Raw genomic sequence first — 21197 nt, 5'->3', positions numbered from 1 at the left:
CACCATGTTATTTTGTGATTGGCATCAGTCTTCCATAGATTATTTCATCAGAGGTGCAATTGCATTTGGCATCCTTGTCTGGAAGCTGGTCTTTGTATATGTACCCAGGTCTAAGTATGTCATCAGGTGTAAGGTATCAGTGTCTTTACTTGAGGAATCTGGCAAAACAGGTGCACAAAACTATGAACACAAGTCTAACCTTGGTGAACTTATTTTGGATTTTGCAATTAAGAAATGTAATCTCAGTAGACTTGTAAAGTTTGTGTTCTGTCATGTTTTATTTTGAATAACATGGATAGGTGGGTAAGGCCATTACACTTTCTGTCCCAAATATGGTCTATATCTTGCTGTCCAATATGGTAGCCATTAGCCACACATGGTTATTTAAATTTAAATTAATTAAAATTCAGTAAATTAAAAAAATCAGTTCTTCATTTGCACTAGTACATTTCAATAGGGGCTACCATATTGGACACCATGGATATTGAACATTTCCATCATTACTGAATGTTTTATTGGACAATGCTAATGGTCAGTTATCTGAGATCATCAATTTACAATTGATGCATTTAAAATATATATTTTTAGCATCTACTGATAAACTATAACATATTTTATAAGTAGCAAAAACCTGTTTATCAGATTCCAGGCAGTGGAGTGAATCTTTATAATTTCTTTGCGTTCACTTTTTGATGTCATTTTTGTGTCATTTTTGAGTAAGTTGTATTTATACATTCCATTAAAAGCTAAAAACATGGGTAGATATCACTGGTGTTTTCTTATACTTATAAAATGACTTCTAATTACAATGTGACAGATATATGTAGAGAGGAAAAGTCATTTATATGGAAATAGAGGAAGAGATGTAGTTAACTTTTGATTGGCTTTATTTTAGTGGCCAAAATGGATTCTCCAAAGGAGTTTTTTTGTTTGTTTGTTTTGTTTTGTTTTTGTTTTGTTTTGTTTCATTTTAACTGAAAGAATAGGTTTTAGGACATTGGCCAAAATTTTGTTTGCCATTTTGTGCACAGATTTCATTATAGACTCAAGCCTTCAGAAACCTATAGCATAGAAGCAGTCTTCAAACCAAGGCCAATGAAGTTTGAGGCTGCCAGCACCACCTCTGTATATTTAAACATCAGTATTCCCATTTCTGGAATATCCTATACCTGCATTCTAAGTAGATTCATGGGCGTTTCAGAGGTCATTTGACATTAAATGTCTCATCTGTACATCCTGTGCTGAGTGGCTTGCCCAAGAGGCATAGATGCTCAGCGGCAGAGACAGAAAATGAACTCACCTGGGGCTATCCTTTGATTTGGTACTTGTTCTTGGTACAGACTCTGCACCATACCTGGTTCCATGGTAAGAGTATTCTCGGACTGCTTTTGATATCATAACTGTTAAAAATTATTTGGCTCCTCATATTCATGTACTTTGCAATAAAGTGAAGAGAAGAAAAATAGAACCACTTAAAAAAATCCAATAAGTAGTACATTAAATTTGAAAATAAACTTTGTATAGGTAAGTTCTAAGATAAAAATCTAAACATTTTCTGGTCTTAAATATATTTCTTTTGATACTTAGAAAATTGTTAAAGGAAACAGGCAAAAGACAGATATATAATAAGACTCCTTTTTTTTTTATGTTATGTTAATCACCATACATTACATCATTAGTTTTTGATGTAGTGTTCCATGATTCACTGTTTGCGTATAACACCCAGTGCTCCATGCAGAACATGCCCTCTTTAATATCCATCACCAGGCTAACCCATCTCCCCACTCCCCTCCCCTCTAGATCCCTCAGTTTGTTTTTTCAGAGTCCACAGTCTCTCATGGTTCATCTCTCCCTCTGATTCCCCCCCCTTCCTTCTTCCCCTCCTGCTATCTTCTTCTTTTTTTAACATATAATATATTATTTGTTTCAGAGATACAGGTCTGTGATTCAACAGTATTACACAATTCACAGTGCTCATCATAGCACATATCCTCCCCAATGTCTATCACCCAGCCACCCCATCCCTCCCACCCCCCACCACTCTAGCAACCCTCAGTTTGTTTCCTGAGAATAAGAATTCCTCATATGAGTGAGGTCATATGATACATGAATAAGAGTCCTTTTTAATAAAAGATATATTGTATAAACTATAGACTAGATAATTTATTTCAAAGTATTAATAATGTCTGTCTCTGAGTGGTAGGATTATGGGTGATTAAAATTTCTTTTTGTTACCTGCCTTCTTTTAAAATTCTTTTATGAATATGAGTTTCTGGTATAATAACAAAAATATTTTAATATAAATTCCATTTTTATTCAGCATTGAATAAATATTATACTTTAATAATAAAGTTTTTAAATAAATTAGAATATTTTAAGAATAGGGGAAATTTTAAGGAGATTAAATTTAAGATTTTTAATTTAAAGAGATAAATAATTATGAATAATACCTTATCTTCTACTGATCTAAAATATTTGCATATATCTAGATCATAATTTCTAAAAATACCTTAAGAAGGTTAATATTCTATAAGAAATATGAATGGAATTTACTTAATTAAAACTTATTCTTGGTTCCTTATTTAATCTCCTAGTATTAAAAACAACATCTAGAAGCTTTATCTTAAACATCTCCTTACAGTGTAAGGAGATTTGACTCCAAGTCATATCCAATAACTTCCGCCTTCTCCTCTTAGGATGCACTTATTTTCTATGTACAATATACTTAACTTACTATATGCATTCATATTCAATAATTATTTGTTTTGTGTAATTTAGCCCTTTAATTGAACCATTAGATAATTTGAATATACAGTACTGCCTGGTTCATTCTACTTCGGTGTCAAGTTTTCAGGGCCTAGGTCTTATGTGACATGTATTTTATGCCAACCACGACTTTAATAACTCAGTAGGCCCTGGAGAAGCACTTGATGTAGTGATTATCTGGCTCTCTGACTCTGAAGCACTAAATAGTTAGATGAGAGGAAAAGGTTTTCCTTGACTTGATCCTCTTTCCACTGGGTCTGAGTTCTATCAAAAAGTCAATTAGCAAAGATTCTTTGGGATACTTGGCTCTTAAGTAGGATTTAAAAGTATATTTAAAAAAATTGCTGTTATAAAATATTGGATATGCCCCTATTCAAGACTTAGGAGCAAGTGGACGACTACATAGGATGATCTTTGCCTTTAGAGGGAATATGGATAAGTGAATCGAATGTGATAAATTCTGTGATAGGGAGATAGAGGCTTGGTGGGGCACAGTGTGGAAGACATGCACCCCACTTTTCCCTCCCCACCTCTCCTTTCTGACACAGTCTTCTGTTTCCCACCCCAGTGCTTCTTCCTTTCTATCTTTTCTTTCTGATCTGAACACTACAGGTCCCAACAAGGTAGGGCAGGGAGAAATAGGTCAGGAAAGGAAAAACACAAGATTGGACAGAAAATGAACGTGTTTGGATGGTAGCTCTGAGAGGTGTTTTGGTGTGATTTCTGCTCACACTGAAAGGGAATTAGAATTCTAGGAGGAAAGGGAAATGCCCTTCCTTCTTCCATCTCATCTTGAGCACAGAAAAAATACAAAACAAAAAACAAAACAAACAAAAAAACCTTCCTGGAACCATGGAAACCAGTAGATTCAATTTGTAATCATTTTCACAGAAGAGTCAGGTGTATGCTTCCTGTCTCTTTTATTGGCTTCTTTTTGCTTTTTTCTTTTCAATAACTGCTGTGATTGACTCCTCCCCATCTTTGCCGGCACCTCCCAATTATTGTCCTCTTTGGATGGTGTATAGATTCTCTGACAAGGGGATTATTTATTGGCTACATACATTTTCTGTCTCTTGCTCTTCAGGGTATGCAGTTGTATTTTATTTTCCCCTTTTTCTTCCTTCATTTGCTTGCTCATTTTATTCCTTGCTATTCTCTCATAAAGAAAAAAAAATCTATTTCAGTTTACTTTTTTCCCCCAAGTGTTTTTGAGGAGCTTTCCCCCAGCATTATACGTCTGATATGTTTATCCCCTGCGATAAAGTACTTCCACTGCCTGAATGGGAATATATATACACGTGAAGTAAACAATACTCTTTACTTTTAAGTCATGAAAATAATCAACCTATTTCAGCATTCTGCTAGAATATACCTCATTTACCAAGGTTGGTAAGAAAAAGTAGTGCTTATATTTTTTGAATTTCCACTTTTAGGTGTAATTCTTTGTTTTATGTTGAGCAGTATTAACAAGGTTATGAAGGTCTCCTGCAACAATGGCTTAATAACAATCATAAAGAGACCTATTATTTAAAGAGAATTGAAATGAATTCAGATGGAAATGGCTTTTTTTTTTTTTTTTGACCCTGCCCCATACTTTCCTTCTCCGCTAGGATATCTTTTTTTTTTTTTTTTTAAGATTTATTTATTTATTTGACAGAGAGAGATATAACAAGAGAGGGAACACAAGCAGGGGGAATGGGAGAGGGAGAAGCAGGCTTCCCGCTAAGCAAGGAGCCCGATGTGGGGCTGATGTGGGGCTTGGTCCCAGGACCCTGGGATGATGACCTGAGCTGAAGGCAGACACTTAATGACTGAGTCATCCAGGCACCCCTCTGCTAGGTATCTTTTATTATCTTCTCAGGACACAATAGCTCTGGGTGGCTAGAATTTCTATGATTGCTCTTCTCTGTTTTGTTTTTGTTCTTATTCTTGTTCCTGTAGTTTCCAAACTGATTGCTTTTCTAAAAAGAGGGGTGGAGGGGCAGAAGGAGAGGGAGAAGCAGACCCCCCACTGAGTAGGGAGCCCTATGTGGGGCTCAATCCTAGGACCCAGAGATTATGACCTGAGCCAAAGGCAGATGCTAAACCGACTGAGCCACCCAGGCACCCCCAAACTGATTGCTTTTTAACAGTGGTTCCTGAACATGGAAATCCTGATTCACTTGATTATATAGTCAAAATGCCTTGTTCATGGGTAGGGGACTTATCAGCAGTGGATAGTGTCTTAGTTCAGTTTTCCCACCCTCCTTGACAATTAGGAATCATCCTTGCTGTGTTCATAGCTCTGTCTATGGTACTTAGCCTAGTGTATTGCATACAATAGGATTCTCTGCAAAATAAAAAAATACTTGTAATGTTAACAAGTGTACTGGAGATTTTAATGCAGTGGCTATAGGACCAACAGATAATTTGGCTTTACTTGGTTTAAGAAGAAGCACAAACCAAGAGATAGGAGATTTGAGAGTTCATCCTAGGTTTGCTACTTAGTTTGATAGTAATAATGTCAGTGATACAAATAAAAATCAGGATGATAATTATATAGTATTTTACAATTACCTCACACTTATAAATGATTAATTCTGGACTAAGTACCTTATATCAATTTTCTTATTTAATTCTCACAAAACTCTAGGAATTCGATACTATGGATATTCCATTTTATGGTTGACAAAGGGGAGGCTTAGAGAAATTAAGGAACTTGCCTAATGCCATATAGCTGGACAGTAGTGGAACTCTGACCCTGCTTATTCACCTAGAGAAACTTATATCACATAACTGAAAGCCTAAAGCTTAGGACTCAATTTCAATTTATCTGCAGTTTCTCAGGATTTCCCCAGCTTTGTGATTAGTTTTGTCCTCAGGCTAGTGTCCATCAAGGTAGGAAGCAGCTTCATGGACTTCAAGTCCCCTTGGTCACTTCCAACAAGAAGAGAGAATCTCTTCTGGGAGTTCTTTTAGAATAATAAAGAAGTTTCTTTCCTAGAAATCCTCAGCAAATCTCTCTCTGTCCTCAGTTGAGTCATGTCTCCAGGCCTAAATCAATTACTATGGCCAGGGGAATAAACTTAATCAGGGTCAAGCTAGAGGTATAAAAATCCCAGCTGAATCCTGGGAAGTCGATCAATCATTATATATCTCTCATACACATATATAAAATCTTGCTTTAACAGTCTTATATAATGAATATTTTGACAGAAGGCCTCCCCTCAGTAGAACAATGTAATTTTATCAAAAATTTTTATCTACTTGTCTATCTATCTATCTTTCAACACCAATATGTTTTTTTCTCCCCAGATTTATTTAGAAAAAATTGACACATAACTTATGTAAGTGTAAGGTTTATAGCCTGGTTGATTTGATACACTTGTATACCATGAAATGATTACCACAGTAGCATCCCCTCACGTAATTACCAATTCCTTTTTTGTGGTGAGAACTTTCAAGATCTACTGCTGTCTTAGCACCTTTCAAGTACATAAAGCAATATTGTTAACTATAATCACTAATAAATTTCATTTATTTGGGGTGCCTGGCTGGCTCAGTTGGTAGAACATGCAACTCTTGATCTTGGGGTTGTAATTTCAAACCCCATATTGGGTGTAGAGATTACTTAAAAAAATCTTAAAATTTATTTAAAGAAGGATATTGTTGAATAGTGTCCCTCCAAAATTCATGTCCACCCAGGACCACAGAATGTGACTTTATTTGGAAATATAGTCCTGGCAGATATAATTTGTTAAGTTAAGAGAGGTCATACTGGATTATGATGAGCCCTGAATCCAATAACTGGTGTCATGTTCTATGGTCTGAATGTTTGTATTCCTGTGCTATGTCTGAATGTGCTATGATCCGAATGTTTTTGCCCCTGTAAAATTGATATGTTGAAATACTAAAGCCCAATGTGATGGAATTAGGAGGTGTGGCTTGGGAAGTGCTCAGGTCATGAGAGAACCCTCATTAATGGTATTAATGCTCTTATAAAAGAAGCTTTAGAAAGCTAGTTGAACATTTCTACCATGTGAGGATACAATGAGAAGTTCGATATCTGGAAGGAGCACTCACCTGACCATGCTGGCACACTGAACTTGGACTTACAGCTTCCAGAACAGAGAGAAATAACTGTCTATTGTTTATTACAGTCTGAATAGATTAAGACACCATGTGAACACACAGATGCACAAAGACACACAGAGAGAAGAATGCCATATGAAAATCAAAGCAGAGATTCGAGGTACCCTGCCACAAGAGAAGGAACATCAGGCGCCATCAGAAGCTGGAAGAGGCAAAGAAGAATATTCCTTTAGAGCCTTCAGAGGGAGCCAACACCTTGATTTCAGCCTTCTAACCTTAAAAATTGTGAGAGAATAAATTTTTTTTGTTTTAAGTCATCAAGTTTGTGGTGCTTTGCTATAACAATTCTAGGAAACTAATACAGACATTATGGACAGATATATCAGATGGATGATGTAATGGAAGACTATATACGCACAGTCTAAAACTGAAAAGGCACTAATATCCAGAATATCCAAGGCCCTCAAAGGAATAAGAAAAACAAAACAATAGAAAAGAAGATGGATACAAGATATGAATAGGCAATTTATTGAAAAATAAACTAAAAAAAATTTAATACCTGAAGAGATGCCCCAAATCATTAATGGTCAGAAATGCAAATTGAAATAAAATATTACTTTTCACCTGTTAGCCTGGCAATAATTAGCAAAAATAGATGTGACAATTCTTGACCAATATGTGAGAATACAAGAACCCTTATGTCCTGTTGGAGGGACTGTGAACTGGGGCAGCCATTCGGAGACCAAGATGGAAATAGTAACCAAAATTAAGTATATGCATGCATTTTGACCTGTCAACTCTATTCATGGATATATAGCCCAGAGAAATTATTTCATAAGTCCATAAGGAGACGTATGTAAATGGAAATGTTATTACAACACTGCTATTGTTGTTAATAATTGGAAGCAACTTGCGTGTCTATCATAAGGAATATAGATAAATTAAAATGTGGTTGTACATTATGGGATATTGTGCAGCAATTAGGACTAATGAATTAGAAGTACACATAGCAATGAATGGATATAAAACTATGCCTGTGAAAAGGAAGGATCAGAACCAAATATATCATGCAATATCACTTATTTAATTAAATATATTTCCTCATTAATCAGAACACATTTTATAAGAACACAAACAAAAGAAAGATATGTATTATACACAATAGAATGTTTATCTCCTAGAATGGTGAGTATGGAGGCTAAAAGGTAATAAAATCTGTCAGTAAGACAGGGCCTTCTATGGATCAATGATATTGTATAATAAAATAAGCAACATTTTCTCAACCCTGTTCACTTGAGGTCCGAAAACAGAAAGTCCAGTCGGCAAAGAAATGGTCACACCAAATTACTAGGTGTTTTTCTGCAAAGTTTCATTTTTTTCAAAAGACATAATTTAGAACTGAGCTCAGTATATACTAAAATGCAGCATACATTATTTCCTTATTCCATGTTCAAATAACATTCCTGTTTCCCTTTCCTCCTTATTTTCTGTCACCTTTACTTACTTTTCATCCTCTGACACATTTCCCCTTAAACATATTCCTCAGGTTTTTGTTCTTAGTTCTTATTTCTTACCATACAAAGATTTCCTGAGTGTTGGATTCATGTCTATGGCTTCCACAACTCAGTCTGTCTCTAGTTCCCACCTTTCCCACAACTGTTGATCCCACATGAATTTCCTAAAGGTTCTAAGCTCAGTAGGTCTGATATTAAACCTATATTCCCTTCTTCTTTGCCCTATACATTTAATCTTTTAAAATGGTATTCCCCCAGTATCTCAAGCTAATTTGGGAAACATCTTAGACTCCTCTCTCTACCCCATTGCATATGTCAAATCCTATTTATTGTACTTCAGAAGTATCTCTGAACCTAGTTCCTTTTCATATCTCCACAGCAACAGAAAGACACGAAAGGGGTTTAAGCACCAAAATAATATAGGTAGAACTCTTTTAAAAATGATTGCTCTGAATGCAGCGAGAGGAATTTATTGAAGAGTTGGAGATATGGAGACAAGTTTAAAGTTATTGATGAAGTCCAAGAAAGAGATCATGGATGCTTGAACTAAGGTGGTGGCAGTGGAGATACAGGGAAATAAATTACTTTCATAGATTTTTTGATTCTGGAATAGATACAACCTAGTGATGGACTTGATGTGAATCATTGGGAAGGTAGGGAGAGCTGTGAAGCATGGCTGTCAGGTTTCTTTCATCAACAACTGGATGGATGTTGTGCAATTTTCTGAAGAGGGAATAGGGAAGGAGAAATGATTTTCTGGGGGAAAGATTATGATTGCAGTTATAGATCTCTCATTGAAGAAACTTTGAAGTGTTTAGAAATAAGTTGCATAAATGGATCTAATTATCAAAACTGAGGTGTGGGCTGTTCATACAAATTTGAAAGTGGTTAGACTATTAATGCTTTTGACACCATGGTAGACGGATGAGACCACTCAGGAAGAGAGTGGAGTTAAGGGAAGCCAGACTAGAGTAGAGTCCTGAGGAACACTCACATTTAATGGTTGGTAGAGGAGAAGGTGTTTAGAGAAAGCACGAAGAGTAAGACAGAGGAGTTAGAAGAAATGATCTACAGGGTGAAGCCACAAAAACCTGGGGAAACACTGCTTCAAGTCTATGAGTAAGTCTGGGAATCAATACTGCTAAAGGGGGGTAGGATGAGAACTGAAACCAAGCCCACTGGATTGGAGACATGTGAGTAGCATGGGTGCAATGGGGTAGCTGTAATTTTTGAGTTCAGACCAGGTGGGAGATGAGGAAATGGGGGAAGCAAGTTTAGACATCATTTAGGAGATGTTTGGATAAGGGAGAGTCCAAAGATACATGACAGTAGTTGCAAAGTTATGTGGAATCCAAGGAACTTTTTTGTCTCATTTTGTTTTGAAGATGTTTCTACTAGTTTTCATCTTTCTGCATTGTATGATAATTATCTACTCATAAGTGAAACTCTGCCTGTAGATTTTGGTTCCCTTGCAAGAAGGGCTCATGTCTTATTTATTTTATTATCCTTAATTTTTTTTTTTTTTACTATTGTTATTACTTAGCACCTAAGTGGGCCCACTATATGCAGTCAGTAAATATGATGAATAGAATGAGGCTTGACTCCTAACCAAATCCAAACAGTCAGCTAAGCACCTTTGCAACAAGCTTCTAATTTGAATGAAAACAAGTGGGGCACATTGGGTTATTATCACATTAAATCAACTGATGTCACAGTTGTTAGTTTAAAATAAAGCATACTTCTTGGGGTGCCTGGGTTGGCTAAGCATCTGACTCTTGATTTTGGCTGCAGTCATGATCTCAGGGTCATGAGATTGAGCCCCACATCAGGCTCTGCACTCAGCAGGGAGTCTGCTTGAGTCTTTCTCTCCTTCTCCCTCTGCCTCTCACCCTGCTCACACATGTGTGTGCACACACTCTCTTAAATAAATAAATAAGTCTTTAAAAAAATAAAATAAAACATCCTTCTCGTAAGGCACTTGTTTCCTCCAAATACAAAAGGACTTTATTAGATAATAACAGTGGAGTCCCTCTTTTCACCCCCTAAAAAGAAGTAACTTAAAGACAACAACAACAAAAAACAACCTCCTAACAACAGGAACTGTAGTTTGGGAGGAGAAAAATAAGAAAAAACAAACAAGAGTTAAAACAAAGAATAGAAAAAAAAAAAAAAAGGAAAGCATGTATCTGCCTCTAGAACAGGATTCTTTAAAAATGGCCATCAACAAAATTGTAAAAAGATAATTATTCACGAGAGTCATTTTATAAAATGTTTATTTTTTTCAAGATATCCTTGTGGTTTACTATCTCAGTTATAGATATTCCTTGTAATGTTTTTTTCTCCCTTTAAACATCTTTTTAAAAATTTTATGGCATCATACTAAGATTTTATATACATATTTTATAGTGTTTATATATTTTATGTATGAATTTTATATTTATAATTTTATCATTTTTTTTCATTTAGTGATTTCTTCATTGTATTTAAAAGTTATGTGATTTAAGAGAGAGACAAATATTTCCTGCTTATTGATGGTTGGTATTTTGAATTTAACTTAGCCCATCAACCTACAATTAATTTAAAAATTTTATTACTATTATTGCTTCAGTTAAATGCTGTAATGGCCTGGGTGGCTTCCTTATTTTAAAACAGTAATTTTCTGTGTCATCATAGGAATGAAATTTAGTCTTTATAATATCCCAGATGTGAAATGGCATTCCCTTCCTAGAAACTTTCTTAAATTTTTTTTTTAATATTTTATTTATTTGAGAGAGAGAGAATGAGAGACAGAGAGCATGAGAGAAAGGAGGGTCAGAGGGAGAAGCAGACTCCTTGCTACGAGCAGGGAGCCGGATGTGGGACTCGATCCCGGGACTCCACGATCATGACCTGAGCCGAAGGCAGTCGCCCAACCAACTGAGCCACCCAGGCGCCCCGAAACTTTCTGATTCTTATAAATAAAGTCTTTATCACTGAGGTAATTTTCCTACAATACTCTAAGAAATTAAAGTCAGATTTATTGAATTATTCTACATTCTAGCATTCAGAATTTATAATTATTAGAAAACAGATTTTTGCTACATGGTCAATCTTGCTTGGATTTTTTTTTAAAGATTTTATTTAATTTATTTGCCAGAGAGAGAGCACGAGAGAGAGAGAGTGGCAGGCAGAGGGAGAAGCAGGCTCCCTGCTGAGCAAGGAGACCGATATGGGACTCGATCCCAGGATCCTGGGATCATGACCTGAGCCGAAGGCAGACACTTAACCGACTGAGCCACCCATGCATCCCACTTGGATATATTTTTTTTTAAATAGATTTTTTCTCTCAAAATTTCCACAAATATTAATGATTCAACTATTTTTGTGTGTGACTTATAAGTATTATACCCCAATAGGAAATGTGTTTTCTTTCTTTGATGGTTTAAAGTTCTGTTTTCCTCTGCAATGTTTTGTAGTCTGGTTTTAATAGATTGCATTACCTTGTTGAGTACAAGGAATATGTTAGCTAGATACCAAATGGCACTCTTTTTAACTGCTTCTCCTCTAAGTCCAAAGAACATGTAAAAGTTTCTTTTAAACCTTATCTGAAATGTGGATCAAAATAATTTTAGCTTGTAGTTAATATAAAATAGCAACAACGCTTTGCAGCCTGAATTGTGTTAGTAAATTTCATTTATCCTGAAAAATTTCCCAAATTTCCCAAGTTCAGCTTTTATTCCTCAATTATATGTATGTGTGTGTGTATGTGGATAGATGAATGGATAGATGGATGGATAGACAGTTGGATGGATGAGTGGATGGTTAGATAGATAAATATAGTTGACTCTTGAACAACACAGGTTAGAACTGCATGGGTCCACTTATACGTGGATTTTTTAAATATACTATAGTAGTATAAGTGTATTTTATCTTCCTTGTGATTTTCTTAATAACATTTTCTTTTCCCTATCTTACTTTATTGTAAGATTGCAGTATATATTACATATAACATACAAAATATGTGTTCATTGATTAAGTTATCCATAAGGCTTCTAGTCAATATAGTAGTTAATTTTGGGGGGAGTCAAAAGTTGTGTGTGGATTTTTGACTCTGTGGAGGGCTGGCAACTCCTAACCTCCATGTTGTTCAGGGATCAACTGTCGATAAATAGACAATAAAATGAAATGTGTAGCAAAAATCTGATTGCCTTAATGGAGTCATTTATCCAAGACCTAGTTATTTATTTAACATCTACTATTTGTTAGGCATTACTCTACATGCTACTTATGATGGTGAACAATATAGAGACATATTCCACCCTCTTAGACTTTGTGTATTAATGATGGGAATACACAGGTGAAAAAATAATGGAAATGTAATTTCAGATAGTGACTAATGTCCAAAGGAAGTAAAAAGGAGATATGATAATGATTGACTATTTAAGCAGAGAATGGTGGATACCACACTCAAAAAAAAAAAAAAAAATACCCTCTCTGTAAAGAAGAGGCTTTAAACCAAAACCTGATTAATAAAAAAAATCACCAGCCCTGCAAAACCCTAAGGAGAAACAACATGGAGAGAGAACAACAAAGTTCCAACGCCAGCTTGGCTAGATCTTATTTGGGAGGAGAAGTAAGGCAGGAGTGTTGGGTAGACACAGAGCTAATTAAGAATATTTTGTCTTCTCAATTGAAATACAATTGCAATAAATCACAAACCAGTTAATCAATGAGTAATTATTTATTTCAAACTCATTATGCATTGAAATCTGTTGGGAGACATGTTTAAAATTGCCCTTTCACGGTTTACAAAATGGAGCGTTAAGTAGAAAAATTCTTTTAAAAACAATTATTTTCTAGTATTTCAAACCTACAGAAATTGGGCAGAGAACCATGTCCACTAGATTTAAGAGACTTGACCTGCTCACATTTTGACATTATTTCTTCAGATGCCTTTTAAGAAATAAAATGTTACAGATATACTTGAATCTTCTTCATACACCCTTGCTTGTGCCATTCCCTCCCCTTTGAAGAGGGAATTAACATTGTGAAGTTGGTAAATACCTCTTCATATTTTTATAAACCTTTGTTTATGGCAAAATATAGACATAGAAAAGGGAAGAATAAAAAATATATGGATCAATGATTTATCACAAAACATCACTTAACTATTGCCTAAGAAAGAACAATGCCAAGACAGAAGCACCTATTATTCCCATGTGATCACTCTTCTCTCCTTTCCCCCAAAAGGGTATGCTAGCCTGACTTTAACAGCAATTGCTTCCAAGCAGCTCTTTATAATCTTCTCATCAATACTTCAGCTTTGCCTTAAAAAAATAAAACAAAAAACAACAAAAAAACTTGTGTAAATGAATTAATACAGTAGGTAGAGTTTGTGTCTGCCATCTTTAGCTCAACCTATTTGTGAGATTCATCCATGTTTTATGTGAAGTTTATTTTCATTGCTGTAAATAGTTTTTTTGTATGTGTATAGCATAACTTATCTATTCTATGTCGATGGACATTTGAGTTGTTTTCAGCTTTTTGACTATCACAAACAATGCTGCTGTAAGTATTCTCATGCATAAAATTTGGTGCTTATGTGTTGTCATTTTTGTTCGGTGTATACTTAGGAGTGGAACTGTAGAATCATAGGATTTGTGTATCTTGACCTGTAGTAGAAGAAAATTCTGAACTGTTTTTCAAAGTGTTTTGTACAAATCTACACTCCCACCAATGGTGGAAGTTTTTCCAATGTTCCACATCTTCATCCACACTTTGTATTTCAATTTTTCAATTTTAGCCATTTTGGTGGATGTGTAGCATTATCTATGGTTTTAATTTTAGTTCCCTGTGACTAATTATCATATGCTTACTGACCATTTGAATATCCTCTTTTATGAAGAGCCTGATTGAGTCTTTTGGTTAATTTTTAAATTTTTTTTTTCTTATTAATGTGTAGGATTCTTCATATATTCTAGATAAAAAACTTTATAGGTTACATGTGTATTAAAATGATTTTGTTCTACTGAGTAGTTTGTCTTTTTACTTTTTTAGTAGTGTTTCTTGATGTAGTCCAAATTATTCATCTTTTCCTTTCTGGTTAATGCTTTTATATTCTGTTTAGGAGTAGTTTTCTTACCCAAAATTATGAAGATATTCTCCTATATTATCTTCTGTAAGTTTTATTTTTCTTTCTTTCATGTATAAACCTACAACCTACCAGGAATTGATTTTTTTTTTTTAACTTTTGTGATCAGTGTGAGGTAGATGTAAAGTTTCATTTATATTGGGTACTGATAGCCCATTGCCCTAGCATCATACAGTGAAAGACTCTCTTTCATTGCTCTGCAGTATCACTTTTTTTTTTTAAGATTTTATTTTTATTTATTTGAGAGAGAATGAGACAGAGAGCATGAGAGGGAGGAGGGTCAGAGGGAGAAGCAGACTCCCCGCTGAGCAGGGAGCCCGATGCGGGACTCGATCCCGGGACTCCAAGATCATGACCTGAGCCGAAGGCAGTCGCTTAACCAACTGAGCCACCCAGGCGCCCCTCACTTTTTTTTTTAAAGATTTTATTTATTTATCTGAGAGACAGAGAGAGAGATTGTATCTAGAAATCTTGGCACTGTTGCTTATTAATTTTAATAATTTTATATGCTCATTTAGATTTTCTTTGTATATAATCATGATGGACAAATAATATTGATGTATTTCCATTTATAATCTTTTACTGGAGGTGGTCAGATCAGACATTTTTGTATATTCTCAACCTTAGAGAGGAAGTTTGTAACATTTCATCATTACATATATTTCTATTGATATGGGTTTATCAGAAAAATATTTTCTCAGTTTTTTCTTCACTTGTATTTATTTCACTTTCATTTTGAAGAATATTTGTACTGGATATAGAGTTCTAGGTTGGAAGGCATTTTCAGTCATTTTCACTCTTCAGTATCATTCAGCTGCCTTCAGGATTCTATTGTTTTTATTGAAACTATTATTCCTTAGAGGGTAATACTCTTTTCGCCCTCCTTCCCCAACCCTTGCTACTTCTAAGATTTTTTACTTATAATTTCAGCACTTGTACTTTTATGTAATCAAGTGCAGGCTTCTTTTTATTCATTCTGCTTGGGATTTATTGAACTTTTTTGATCTTTGGATTAATGTCTTTCTTCAGTTTTGGAATGTTCTATTTCAAATACTACTATTTTTCTTTTTTTTTTTTTTTCCTTTCTTTCTGGGACTCTGGTTACATGTAGTTTAGACTTGATTTCTTTATTACTGTTCTTTTCCCTCTGTCTTCTATTTTCTTTTCTCTATCTTCCTTTTCTTTGTCTCTCTATGCCCAATAATGCCAGTAGTTGTAGTCTTTGTTCTTCTATTTCTACTGCCTGTTTCTGCTGATTTTCATCCATGCAATTTTATTCTCTTGGGTATTTGGTTGTTTGATTATGTAATAAATATTGTATTTGCAAAATTATTTGTAAATGTTATCTTCATCCAGAGAAGATTTATGTTTGCATCTACTAGGTGCTCCAGGGACGCTAGCAATCCTAGTTCTACTTATAAAATCTCCAGAATTGGCATGATTCAGAAAGCTACAATCCCTACAAGAACCTCTCTATTTATAATTTACCCATGCTGTAAGGGTAGTCTTAGAGGATCCAGTCCAAAGCTGCAGAGATCCACCAGCCCTTTCCCTGCTCCCTGCCAGAGGTTCCTGGCCTCTAGTCTTTAATTCACTAGTACCACAAGTCTGTTAAAAGTAGTCCACAGCCTCTCTGCCACTCTGCAGCACCTTCTACAATCAGCTAATGCCCTTGAGAGTACAAAACCTAAAATACAGGGCCTCTTTGACCTTCCTTGTCTCTTGATTCTTGGTCCAGTAAGTTTTTGGTATTTTCTTATATTACCTATGAGAATGCATATATTAAAAGGGTTTTTTTTTTTTCCTCCAGTATTTGTAGTTTTCCTTAGTGGGGTCATTGATTGGAATAAATTAAAGTTCTGTCTATGCACTGTTTATACAGTGTTCATAAGTGTTCAAAAAATTGAGTTTCTATTATGAAAAGCTAATCTAGAAATTTGGGATATATCATTAAAAAACTGATTGTTTGCTATTTGTAGAGTTTGCAATCTGGTGTAATTATTGAACTTACATATTTAAATGATATGAAATGTTACAAGGTGTAAAATGTCATAGAAAAACAAAGGAACATAAAGGAATTTGAAAAAAATATGACCACTGCTTTCATAATTGTTATGTGAATTTCATAATAATCTTAGAATATAGGAGAGTCTTCATAGATATATGTATACACTGATGCCCAGGGATTATGAATGCTTTTACTGAAGTCATAGATTCAGGGTCTCATTATAAAGTGGCAGGAATTGGAGCTCAAGTCTACTTTTTTTTTTAAGATTTTATTTATCCATTTGTTAGAGAAAGAGAGCACAAGCAGGGGGAGAAGCAGGCAGAGGGAGAAACAGGCTCCCTGCTGAGCAAGGAGCCTGATGCAGGACTCTATTCCAGGACTCTGGGATCGTGACCTGAGCCAAAGGCAGACGCTTAACCAACTGAGCCACCCAGGTGCCCCTGAACTCAAGTCTACTTCTGTCCTTAACATTTCTTTGCCTCCTCTGACTTTGAAGATAATTGCTGAGCATGCTAAATATCTTTCATATAAAATGCTCTTTCTTCCCTTGAAACTATGATCATGTCACTGTAATATAGGAATTGAAAAAATTGTTCTAATGTTAGTAATAAATATTGAACTTGAGGCATAATCAGGTAGAAGATTAGGCCAATTTGGGAATAGGAGTTGAAAAAGGAAGACATCTTTGTCTTCAAATCCTGGCTTTGCCACTCATTAGCTAGATAGGCCTTGGAAAAGTTATTTAAGTTTTCCAGACTTGTATTTCTTCATGTCTAGAATAATACCACCTCCCTCAACAGATGGATCTATGAATTAGAGGAATTATATTATATAATACATGAAAATCACTTCTATGTAATAAAGAATTTAACTGGCCTTCATCCCTGGTTTCAGGGAGGTAGCCTCTAAATCCTTGAAATTTTTCTAGTGATTGGAGTATTTCTTATTCATGGTAGGCCCCAATATTTTATGCTAACAAGATGGTAGGCTTCTAGATATTTTAACTTAATAAGATTACTCAGGATGGGGGCTGGTCATACCAGATAGACTAACCCTGTGATTAAAGGGTTGATGCTTTGAGCCGTATGATGTTAGCCTGACCCCCAAAGAGGCCAGACAGGCTGAAGACTGAATTCAACCTCATGGCCAATGATTTAACCAGTCATGCTAACATAATGAAACCCCAACAAAGGCTCTGGATTCTGGGCTTGGGTGAGCTTCTCTGTGCTTTCTATTGCACTGTATAGTGCTTTTGGTGTATTATCATACAATGATGTACCTGGAGGGTGATGTGTCCTGACTCAAAGAAGAGAAGACAATGGAAGCTTTACATTTAGGACCCTTCTTGACTTCTCCCTATGTGTCTCTCCCTTTGGCTCCTTTTGATTTACCTTTTATCCTTTCACTACAATAAAACTGTAATTGTAAGCAGAGTGCCTTCTATAGTTCTGTGAGTTGTTTTAGCAGATTATTGAACCTGAAACACCTGAATCTGTAGGCATCTGGTCAGACCTCTGAGGACCCCTGTAACCATTTGGGGACCTCCAAACTTGTGCTGATGTCTGAAGCAAAGGTAGTGTTGTGTAAGACTGTCCCCTCAACCTATAAAGTTGGACCTAACTCTGGGTAGTTGGTGTCAGAAGTCACACTAATTACCTAGCATAGTGTTCAGCAAATAATAGGTGTTAATTAACAGTGATCATTAATCAGTAATCAGAAATATGATTCTTATGTTCTTAATATAAAACAGATGCTCCATCACTACCACATTTAGGGCATTTAAGTTTATCAATATCTAAAATTAGTGAACAAATAATGAATTTGTTAAAAATAATTTCCTCACAGTCAAAATGTATAATCACTCAGTATTTTTACTTCTGTACTCTTAGGTGGTTTGGTTGACTAAAGTTTGAGAACTAATGTTTCATTATGTGATAGCATATTGATAACATGAGCAATTCTCCCTGGATTACCTTCTTATAATCTATATTTTAAGAGTCTCTATTTAAATTCCCTCTAAGTCCTCATCACTCACTGAGAGCCTTCTCTGTGTTAAGCGTAGAGCTCAGACAGAGATTTGAAGTCAAATAAGACAAGATCTCTTCACTTCAAGGCTCATTATCTAGTGGGAGAGACAGGCATATTAATTAACAACTCTAATAAGGTAGACTGTACTAATGTTTTAGCACAGTTAAAAGCACAATGCTATGGGAGTATATGTGAGGAAAATATTAACGTCAGATATTAAACTCTATTAACATAGGCTTAGATTCTTGACATAAAGCAAATGTTACATGTGAAATTCCTTTGTAAATTGCTGTTGAGAGTTTCTTCCCTTTACAGTTGTGCAATGCACATGTTCATTTATATCATGGATTCTCAGTCTGTTGTTCTCAGATAGTTTGTGATCCTAAAAAGCCTTGTTTCTCTGTTTCTCTTCTGTTTCTTTGAAAAATCATTTTAGAAATATGCTTATTTATTGCAAATTATATTTTACAAGTATTATTTTACTCCAAATATGGGGAAAGGAATCCAATAGCAATGGATACTACTTGTCATTCCATGATTTGAGCCTGAAATAGTTCCTTATTGATTAAAATTAAACATATTTGACCTTGCCATTATAATTAGGGACTCTGTCTTTGTTTACAACAGACTGGTTTAACATGAAATATGTCAAACCTGAAGGGGAGGGGTGACCAAAAGCTGCAATGCTTCTGGTGTGGCCATGTTCTTGGAAACGTTCTTGCAAATGGGGACAGGAAGCAGCAAAGCTAGAAAAATGCCTTACATTGCCATCCTGAAAATACACTTGACAATATGGATCAATTTTGTGAAAATGCTGGCAATTCAGTGCATCCAAGCATAAGGGTTAGAATGTGGTACATCAAGCCTTCTATAATTTGACTTTACCTTATATCTCCAGCCCATCTTTCAAATGCACTCCTTGGTTTCTGTACTTTGTAGTCCTGTTTTTTCCAGATGGGAAGAAATGTTTTCAAGAGTGTTTATCTCTGTTTATGTATAGTCTCTGTCTAGATTGCCCTTTGCATTTTACATTTTAGTCTGCCTGATGAATACCTGTCCATATTTCAAGATATAGTTGATGCTGAGATCTTTTATGAAATCTTTCTTTTTTTCTAAGATTTTGTTTATTTATTTGACATAGAGAGAGAGATAGCAAGAGAGAGCACAAGCAGGGGGAGTGGCAGGCAGAGGCAAAGGGAGAAGCAAATGTGGGGCCGGATCCCAGGACCCTAGGATCATGACCTGAGCCAAAGGCAGACGCTTAACCAACTGAGCCACCCAGGCGCCCCTTGTGAAATCTTTCTTGTCACATTTTAGAATGAACTCTGTAGTTGACAGCTAATAAAATAGCTTCCAGTGGAAGGTACCTCAAGGTATTCACACTCTTCTGTAATCCCCACCCCTTGAGGCTGGACTAGTGACTTACTTCCAATGAATAGAATATAGCAAAATTTGGGGGTATCATTTCTGAGATTAAGCTATATGAGACTGTGACTCCTCCTCTACTGCTTAATTTTGATTTTACTCCTAACAGTTTCTCACCTAGACCTGCCCTGGGAGAAAGCCCTGGTTCATATATGCTAGACTATTTCAGTTTCTTCAGCTTTTCCTCGCACTAAACCATAATTAGAGTGGGAAAACTTTGTCAGTTTCTATTGTTGTTCTCAAATTTTCCTTTGTTGCTTTCCAAAGCTAGTGGCTATTTTGGGGTTCTCTTGTTCTCAGATCCATCAGACATCCTTTTGTTCATCCTCAACTTCCTCCTGTAAGACTAATATCATGCTAGTCTATGGCTTTTGATTGTTTGTCCCCAACTACTTGTATTTTGAGAAGGAATATCTTGTCACTTAGGTTTTCTTGTAACTATCATCCGAAGGTTTTTGACTTTGCTATCTAATTGCTTTGGAGTCCCAGCAGATCCAAAAATTATGATACATTCACTGTTACCAGCAACCCAGAATTCTCTACTGGTTTTATCTTTTGATATAAGTATCTTAATTTTATTCTAGGGGACCAAACTCTTCCTTGCTCTGAGTCCATGAGCTTCTGAAGGGTTGCCTCCATCACCATGTTCCAGGACCAAGTATATATGTCAACTCTGGCCAATTAAAAAAAAAAATCACATAATAGTAATTGGTTCAAGAAAAATAGGTAATCCAAAAGGACTAGGACTTTTGTTTGAACTATTGAAAAACACATATATTCTATTTCTGACAAAACTTTAACTGACTGACAAACATGTGGGACCCAGGAATGATGCCAGCTCAGAGTAGTGCAAAACCAAGAGACAAAGAGAGACCAAGTCTTTGCAATGTTATTGGGAACTCTTGATCAGTCTGTGCCTGAAGAAATTATATCCTCTAGATTTTTCAGTTATCTGAGCCAATATATATTTTCAGTAAGTAAATTTAAGTGTGAAAAAATATTATATAAAGAATAGTCAGGAAAAGTCCATGTGAGGTAGAATTTAGTTGACTCATATATACCCAACCATGTTGTCATGTGACTTCATCTTCATCTATAGAAAGGGGGATATCAAAGGCCTGCACAACACAGTTAGCTGTACTCATGTGAAACTCAGTGAGATAATAAATGTCAACACAGTGTTTCAAGCTTAGGGTATCTATCCCAGTACACAGGACTAAAGCTTATCCAGTTTAGCCCCCAAAGTACTGGTAAG

This window comes from Mirounga leonina, unplaced genomic scaffold (assembly GCF_011800145.1).
Source record: "Mirounga leonina isolate KUSES-001 unplaced genomic scaffold, KU_Mleo_1.0 Mir_165, whole genome shotgun sequence".
NCBI lineage: Eukaryota > Metazoa > Chordata > Mammalia > Carnivora > Phocidae > Mirounga > Mirounga leonina.
Note: the sequence above shows the minus strand (reverse complement) of the source record.